The 7,507-nt window shown below is 35.6% G+C and overlaps 1 pseudogene; it reads right to left on the reverse strand.

Moving 5' to 3' along the window:
* Positions 1 to 217: 217 nt before the first annotated feature.
* Positions 218 to 6,986, reverse strand: LOC100156188 (annotated as a pseudogene).
* Positions 6,987 to 7,507: the final 521 nt, after the last annotated feature.

Here is a 7,507-nt window from a genome sequence, read left to right on the forward strand (position 1 = left end):
CTCCAAGAAATATATGAATTAGAGGTTATGTATTTCATCAATTTAGATGTTTTTATTACCTATCACAAAGTTTTCATATAGCTAAGAAATCACATTTTACATCATTTTTTTTTTGTTTGTATCTCACACGTATTTGCCACACCTTCTGCTGTTGAGAAATGAGAGAGAAATTTTGGCTTGCTTGTTGAACATGCTGAGTTAGTAGTTGGTTTCCAAGCTAGAAACACTTATTTCTAACCCCTTTCAGAGCTTCTCTCACACCTTGGTTTCTCAGGCTGTAGATGAGGGGGTTTAACATGAGGATCACAATCCCATAAAACACAGAAGCCAGTTTTTCTTTCTCTTGAGATTCTAGGGAGCGATGGTGCAGATACATGTAAGACAGAGTCCCATAGAAAATGGTGACTGCTGTCAGGTAGGAAGCACATGTGGAGAAGGCTTTTTTCCTCCCTGCAGCAGAGGAGATCTTCAGGATGGCAGCCAGGTTAAATATGTAGGAAAAGATGATGACCAACACAGTGAACAACAAGTTAAACCCACAAAGGCTGATGTTGAAGTAAATACTGGAGCACGAGAGGAGAAGAATTGGGGGTTCATCACAGAAAAATTGGTTAATTTTATTGGATTTGCTAAAGTTCAGTTGGAAAGTAAAACCTGTGTTTACAGAAGTGTTTAGGAAGCCCATGAAGTATGAGTTGAATGAAGACTCTTCTGGATCATGACTGTTGGATAGCAGAGTGGGTTGCAGATGGCCACATAACAGTCTACTGCCATTGCAGCCAGGCTATAGCTGTCACTTGTTGCAAAAGCAGCATGCAGGTTAGCAACTGCACCACGCATCCTATGAATGAGATAGATTGTTCTGTTCCTGTAAAGTTTTGCAGCAATTTGGGAGTGATTGCAGAGGTGTAGCAGAGATCCACAAAAGCCAAGTTTTGGAGGAAAAGGTACATGGGGGTGTGAAGGGAAGAACCGATCTTGATGAGCAGGATCATGCCAATGTTACCCACCAGGGTGACCACATAGATCACTAGAATCACTATGAAAAGGACAAGCCAAGGCTTGTGTTGACCAGCAAATCCAAGGAGAATGAATTCAGTCATTTCAGTGCCATTGTTTTGTTCTATGGCTGATAAAGATTAAATATCAGCTGAAAAGATGCAAAGAAAAAAGAGCAGAGAAATCTATGACCACTGCTATCCTTTAATTCTTGCATTGGAAATGGCATCATCTTTAATTTCATAGTGGGGTCAGAGAATAATTTCCATGACATAATCAACTTAGATTTTTGAAGTCTAAAACTTGATATCTGACTTAGATATTTTCATCTATAGTTTGAGGATGTTGTCATGGACCAGTATTGGTTTCTCAGTGTGCAGAGTGATTGGTATTTCTTAACTATATCAATTCAGGAACAAATCACATATACTTTTACTTAATTAATCTTTCTTTTATATACTCCACATTTTAATTAGAATGAATGATTAGTTAGAATTTAACAATTGCTTAAATAGTAGTCATCATATTTGAAATCTTCAAATATCCATAGAATTCTATATGATCTTCCTTACACTTATCTCTATATTCTCATTTCAGTCTTTCTTAGTAATAACTTTTTTCTGCCATGATGTTCTCATGGAATTGTAGCATTCTTTGTGGAAGTGTTTATCAAAGTATTGGTAGTAAAGTATCATTCTCTTTTTAAAATTTCAGTTTTGTCTCTTTTTGTAAAAAGCAATAAAAAAATTTTCAGCATTGTCAAAATTTGTGATCATTTAAAAGCTTAATCTCACTTTTGGTAGTTAAGTGCATCATAGAGTGGAAACAGAGTCCAAGGACTGATGCTGGTCCCTGGGCCACACACTGAGTAGCACTGCTCTGTGGTGTCCATTCATCATAATTTATTCATGTGTTTTCCTAATGATGGATAGTAGGTTATCTACAACTTGTCTCCACTACAAATAACTCAGGGTGAAATGTTCCTAGGGAGTATTCCTAGGAACAAAATTGTTGAGTCCGGAGGTATGCACACATTTAACTTGAATGAAATATTCCAGATCACTTTCCATAATGGATTAGCCAGTATACACTCCTAGCATTTGTGCATGGGGGCTCCCATGTCTTTACCTCCTAGTGAACATTGGTATTTTCCTAATATTTTTTGCCCAGGAAAATAGATGCAAAACGTTGTCTTGTTTTCTTTCATTCTCTGCCCTTTAGTTACAAGTAAATTTGATTACAGTCTAATGTTCTTTTTAGCATTTTGGGTTTCTATTATTCTGTAAATTTCCTAGTTATTTTTTTGCAAATTTACTATTGAGTTGATTTTAGATGTTCTTTGCTTATCCAAGATTCCAATTTCTGGTTGGTTTTTGACTTAAAAATTTTCCTTACATTCTATCCATCATCTATTAATTTTGCCTGTGCTATCCTTTATAGAACATAAATCCTTAAATGTAAAATAATGGTTCTTATTTTGTGCCTTATTGTTTATTCTTTTGAAAAATAATTTTCACCCATTTAATTTCCTTAATATAGTAAAAAGTAATAAGAAAACCTTTTTTTTTTCACTTTAGTTTGCTGGCACGTGGTATTTGTGGCACCATGACATTTTGTATCATATATATAATTTGATAAATGTCATTTGTGTTTTCTCAATTTTTTTAAAAAAAAAGTAGGCAAGCAAGATAGAAAGTGATAGTAGCACTGTGTGTCTCTGTGTGTATGCTAAAAATTTAAATACTTTAAAAATTAGTAAGTGATTTTACTTTTTCTAAATTTACACACAGACACTAGACCCAGTTACGTTACAGGAAATTTCTACCTAACATTTTTGGAACAAATAATTCTAATATTAAAAAATTTTTCCTGTAAGTTGCAAAAGAAAACATTCCACAACTCATTTTGTACAGCTAATGCAACCCGGCCCCCCAATAAAGACAGTTTGAGAAAAGAATATCAGAGAGATTTAATGTGTGAAAACAGATGAAACAGCATTTAATAAGTACACACTCAATAATCAAACCTATCCATTCATGAACAAATGATTACTATGGTTTTAAAGAAGCTTTAGTAAATAGTGATTCTCTTCTTTTCTCTGTGTATGGACAGAGAAAAATAAAAGAAGTGTATAGATGGAGACCATTATGCCACCTTCAGACACCTGAAGGAAGACTTTCTTAGTCAGGTTACTTGTGCCCAGTGAACACCCTGAGGAGACAAGCTTATCTACACAGTGTTTGTGGCAGTGACTGGGTTATGCCTTTTGCACATTGTGGCAAAGCACCTCTGAGATGCAGGGGGACAAGGGCCCAGCAGGCTGGCTGTTCCTGAGTGGGTGGAGCAGAGCATGCCAGGTGGTTCCTAGATTTACTGATCAGATTGTTGTACCCTTCTAGGAAAACTGATTGACTAGAAAGGGAACAGGATGGCCATTATTCCACAAAATGAGCTCATTTTGCAGGACAGAAATATTAGAGGCAGGGAAAAAGTATTTTTCCATCAGCGGTCAAGAGAGAGTTGTATCAACATGGTATTTCCTCTCATACTAATTTATAAGTTCAACGTAATTTCAATGAATTGCTTGAGGGAACATCACAAGTACTTGCAAAAACTTACAAAATTTATATGGAAATGAGCTAAAAATAGCTAGGAGAATTTGAAAAGGAAAAATGTTGGGAGCTTGTCCTGTCAGATATCAGAATTTATTATCAAGCAGTAATAATAATGACAGGTGGTACCAGTCTGAGGGTAGACAAATCAGTGGAACTGACAAGAAGATATCGTGAACAGACCCACAAATCTTTAGAAGCTTGATGTATGAAAACAGTAGTATGTGAATCAGTACAAAAGACCCCGTGGACTGTGGTGCTATAAATGCTTACACATATGAATATAGTATACTGTAATTTTACTTTTCATTTTATCAGTTCCAAATGGATTAAAGATTTACACTGAAAACCTCTGAGGGTAAAATATAGCAAAGTATCTATGACTTAGCTATGCAGTAAAAAAATTTAAATGACATATAAAACATAAAACATGTTTATGTGTTTTATATAAACATAATACACTGAAAACTTACCTATATCTAAAGTAAAAATACCAACACTATAAAAAAGAAAATCCCAGGTACTGACTAAAAATTTACTTAGGTAAACTTGTTTGAAACACATATAAATATCAAAGGATTGGTATCCAGTATATTTAAGTAATTTTTATAAATTTCCCCACGGGAAAAATTCACAAAAGATATAATCAGGATAATTATAGAAGGAGAGACTTAAATGGTTAATATAAATATGGATATACAAAGAACTCATTAGTATTCAGATAACTGTGTATTTATATTGAATTGAATATAACTTTACACTCCTCAGAATAAAATGAAGTTTCTGTAACAATGTGGACTCGTATTTCTGGTCAGAAGGTAAATTAGGATAGTAACATTGGGTACCATATTGGGAACATTTATAAATTAAATATATGCCTCTCTTTGGTCCAGAATTTCCATTATAGGTATATATTCCAGACAAACTTATGACCACATAAAAGGATGCACAGACACACATATACGGAAGAATGTTCTTCATAATCCTGACCATAGAAAAAAAAATAAGAACTATTAATAAATCAATGAGAATTCAGTATACTGATGCTACATATTTATGTGGACAAATTTCTCAAGTGGAATGCTGAGTAACAAGCAAGTTGCAGAACTCAGATGACAAGTACATGAATGGCTGCCACGTTATTTTATTTTGAATTTTTTATTACAGTAAAGTTGATTTACAGGGTTGTGTCAATTTCTGCTGTACAGCACATTGACCCAAATATATATATATATATATTTATATATACATATATACAAATATATATACATGATTTTTCTCATATTATCTTACATCATGGTCTATCCCAAGAGATTGGATATAGTTCCCTGTGCTATACAGCAGGACCTCATTTCTTATCCATTCTAAATGTAATAGTTTGCATCTACTAACCCCAAACACCCAGTCCACCTGACCTCTTACCCCCTTGGCAACAACAAGTCTGTGAGTCTCCATGTCTGCATCTGTTTCTGTTTTGTAGATGTACCATATGTTAGATTCCACATATAAGTGCTATCAAAGATACCTTATTTCAAATATATTTTAATACACTTTAAATGTTTCCTCACAAAGTAAAAAAAACACACGCCCACATATCAGCAGAGGGCTCCTTACTCTGATGTCAGTAACGCCAGGAAGAGCTGCAGAGCCATAGATGTGATAGTCACTGTGGGATAAGAAGGGACTCCAGGGTTCAAAACCACATCCTCATGTATAGTAGTTGGGTTTGTTACCACTGAGCCACAACGGGAACTCCTATATTTTTTAATCTTTTGCTACATCTGGTCTCTTTTCCCCTCTGTGCTTCCAAAGGGAGAGTCTGTCATATATTCTTGCTGAATTATTTGGAATAAACTTCATTGTTATTGTAATCTCAACTAGTAATTCAAATTGAGAACATTGTTTTTACAATTTCGCTGTGTGAAGGAGATTTTATGTATCATTTTTACACACACATGTGGGAGGGGTGAGTGATAAGGTTTACTATACTATAATGGTTAATATCTCTGAATAAGATTGTCCTGAGATCAAAACTTATTGTTGCCACATAGTATGTGAGCTTTGGCAAATCAAAGCTCCTTAAATTTGAGTTAAAGGATAATGACAGAGATATTGTCAGGATTAAAAAATTCTTGTAGACCTTTTATTACCAATAAATGCTCCAGAGCTATTTGCTATCATGAACATTATTGCTGGATTCTCTATAACTGTGTAGAATGTTTGTCGCAAGACATGTTTCTACAATATTTTCTTAGCCTTTTTGCTTCTATTTTCTATGCTGAAAACTCCATCTTATCCTGCTTTACATTACCCCATCTTCCTGCTTGGAAAACAGTCTCAGTGCTGGTAACTCTCATAAGCTTAAGAACAAACACCCAAAGACATGAGTTATTCATGTGGTCAGCGGAATGAGGACATAATGTGTTGGTCTAGGCACACCGGACCTGTGCAGATTGGCATGCCATTTGCACAGCACATGTCCTCTAAAGAATAAGGGGAAGATGAGCTTCATGGCCCCAAGAGGTTTAGGAGGGGTCCTTAGCAGTTTATGCATTAGCAAGGAGAACTGAGGGTGCAAACCTAGGCATAAGGGGTTGCTGCAGATAGGCACACTGTTTGCAGAATCACAATGATGATTCTCTAGATGCTATGCATAGATAGCTGACACCAAGCTTCCTCAATGCTAATGATTGTTAAATGCCTAAAAGTCAGAATAAAAGCTTAATCAGCTACCGGCTGTGATATTTAAAATAATTAAAAAAAAACCTATACCCTGCACCTACAACCCTCTCCTCACTTGGCATAATCCCAAAGAGCACAAAAAAAGCAGTGTGGTGTCTTGAGGTGGCACTCTTGGTCCCTGAGACCTTGGGTTCCCTAGGTCCCACCTTTACTTAAGATAAATGTCTCTGTGTCTTGTTTTATGTTCACTTTTTACTTAAGTTTCACAGCACCCATTCTTCAGCCCTATCCTGCTGAGCTGGTCTCCACAAATGTTCATTAATCTAATGTTTCTGAGCATTAGAAGGGATAATACATAATTTCTCTGCACCTGTTGTGAAGAATGATACTTTTTTTTTTGGCTTTTCTTGGGGGCGCACCTGTGGCATGTGGAGTTCCTAGGCTAGGGTGTTGAATCAAAGCTACAGTTGTCAGCCTACACCAAAGCTGCAGCAGCTTGGGATCCAAGGTGCCTCTGTGACCTACACCACAGTTCAGAGTAATGCCATACCCACAACCCACTGAGAGAGGTCAAAGAATGTTACTTTGAACTGACTGGCTTTGTAGGATTTCTTGGGGGCTGGAGAGATTTCCAACATCCTTGGCCATTACTGTACCACTCTCTCCTGGTTTTCTGATCTCCATTGGCCTCATGCCTCTTAGGCTTTAGATCAATTATGGGTATGGTTTTCTCATGATTAAAAGTCATTTTATGAATTTGAGATCAACACAGAAGGCAATCAGAATATGGAACAGATATTTGTTTAAAGGAGGTAGTAAGATGAAATGGCAAAAGCAGACTTGAGTCACATTTCCTGGTTTTAATGTAATCTGGAAAGTTATTTAACCTTTCTACCTCATATTTTATATATGTAAATATAATAACAATGATGTCTATCTCATAATGTTTTGGAACCAATTAAGTGGGTTTATATATATATTAAGTCCTTAAGAGAGTTCCTGGTATATTGTAAATACTACAAAAACTTTTTTTTTGTATTTTTCAAAAAGTTTTACTGAATCCAGGACATTGTAGTAGAGCAGAATGGATATTTTTGAGAGACTATAAACTCAGTGTTATAGAAAAATGTTTTGTCTTGTTAGAAGGTAGAGAAGGGATAAATACTAAACATCCCATCTGAATTGTTTGGAAGGTCAAGGGGGAGTTTAATTTT

Source organism: Sus scrofa, unplaced genomic scaffold (genome assembly GCF_000003025.6).
Source record: "Sus scrofa isolate TJ Tabasco breed Duroc unplaced genomic scaffold, Sscrofa11.1 Contig40, whole genome shotgun sequence".
In the NCBI taxonomy this organism is placed as follows: domain Eukaryota; kingdom Metazoa; phylum Chordata; class Mammalia; order Artiodactyla; family Suidae; genus Sus; species Sus scrofa.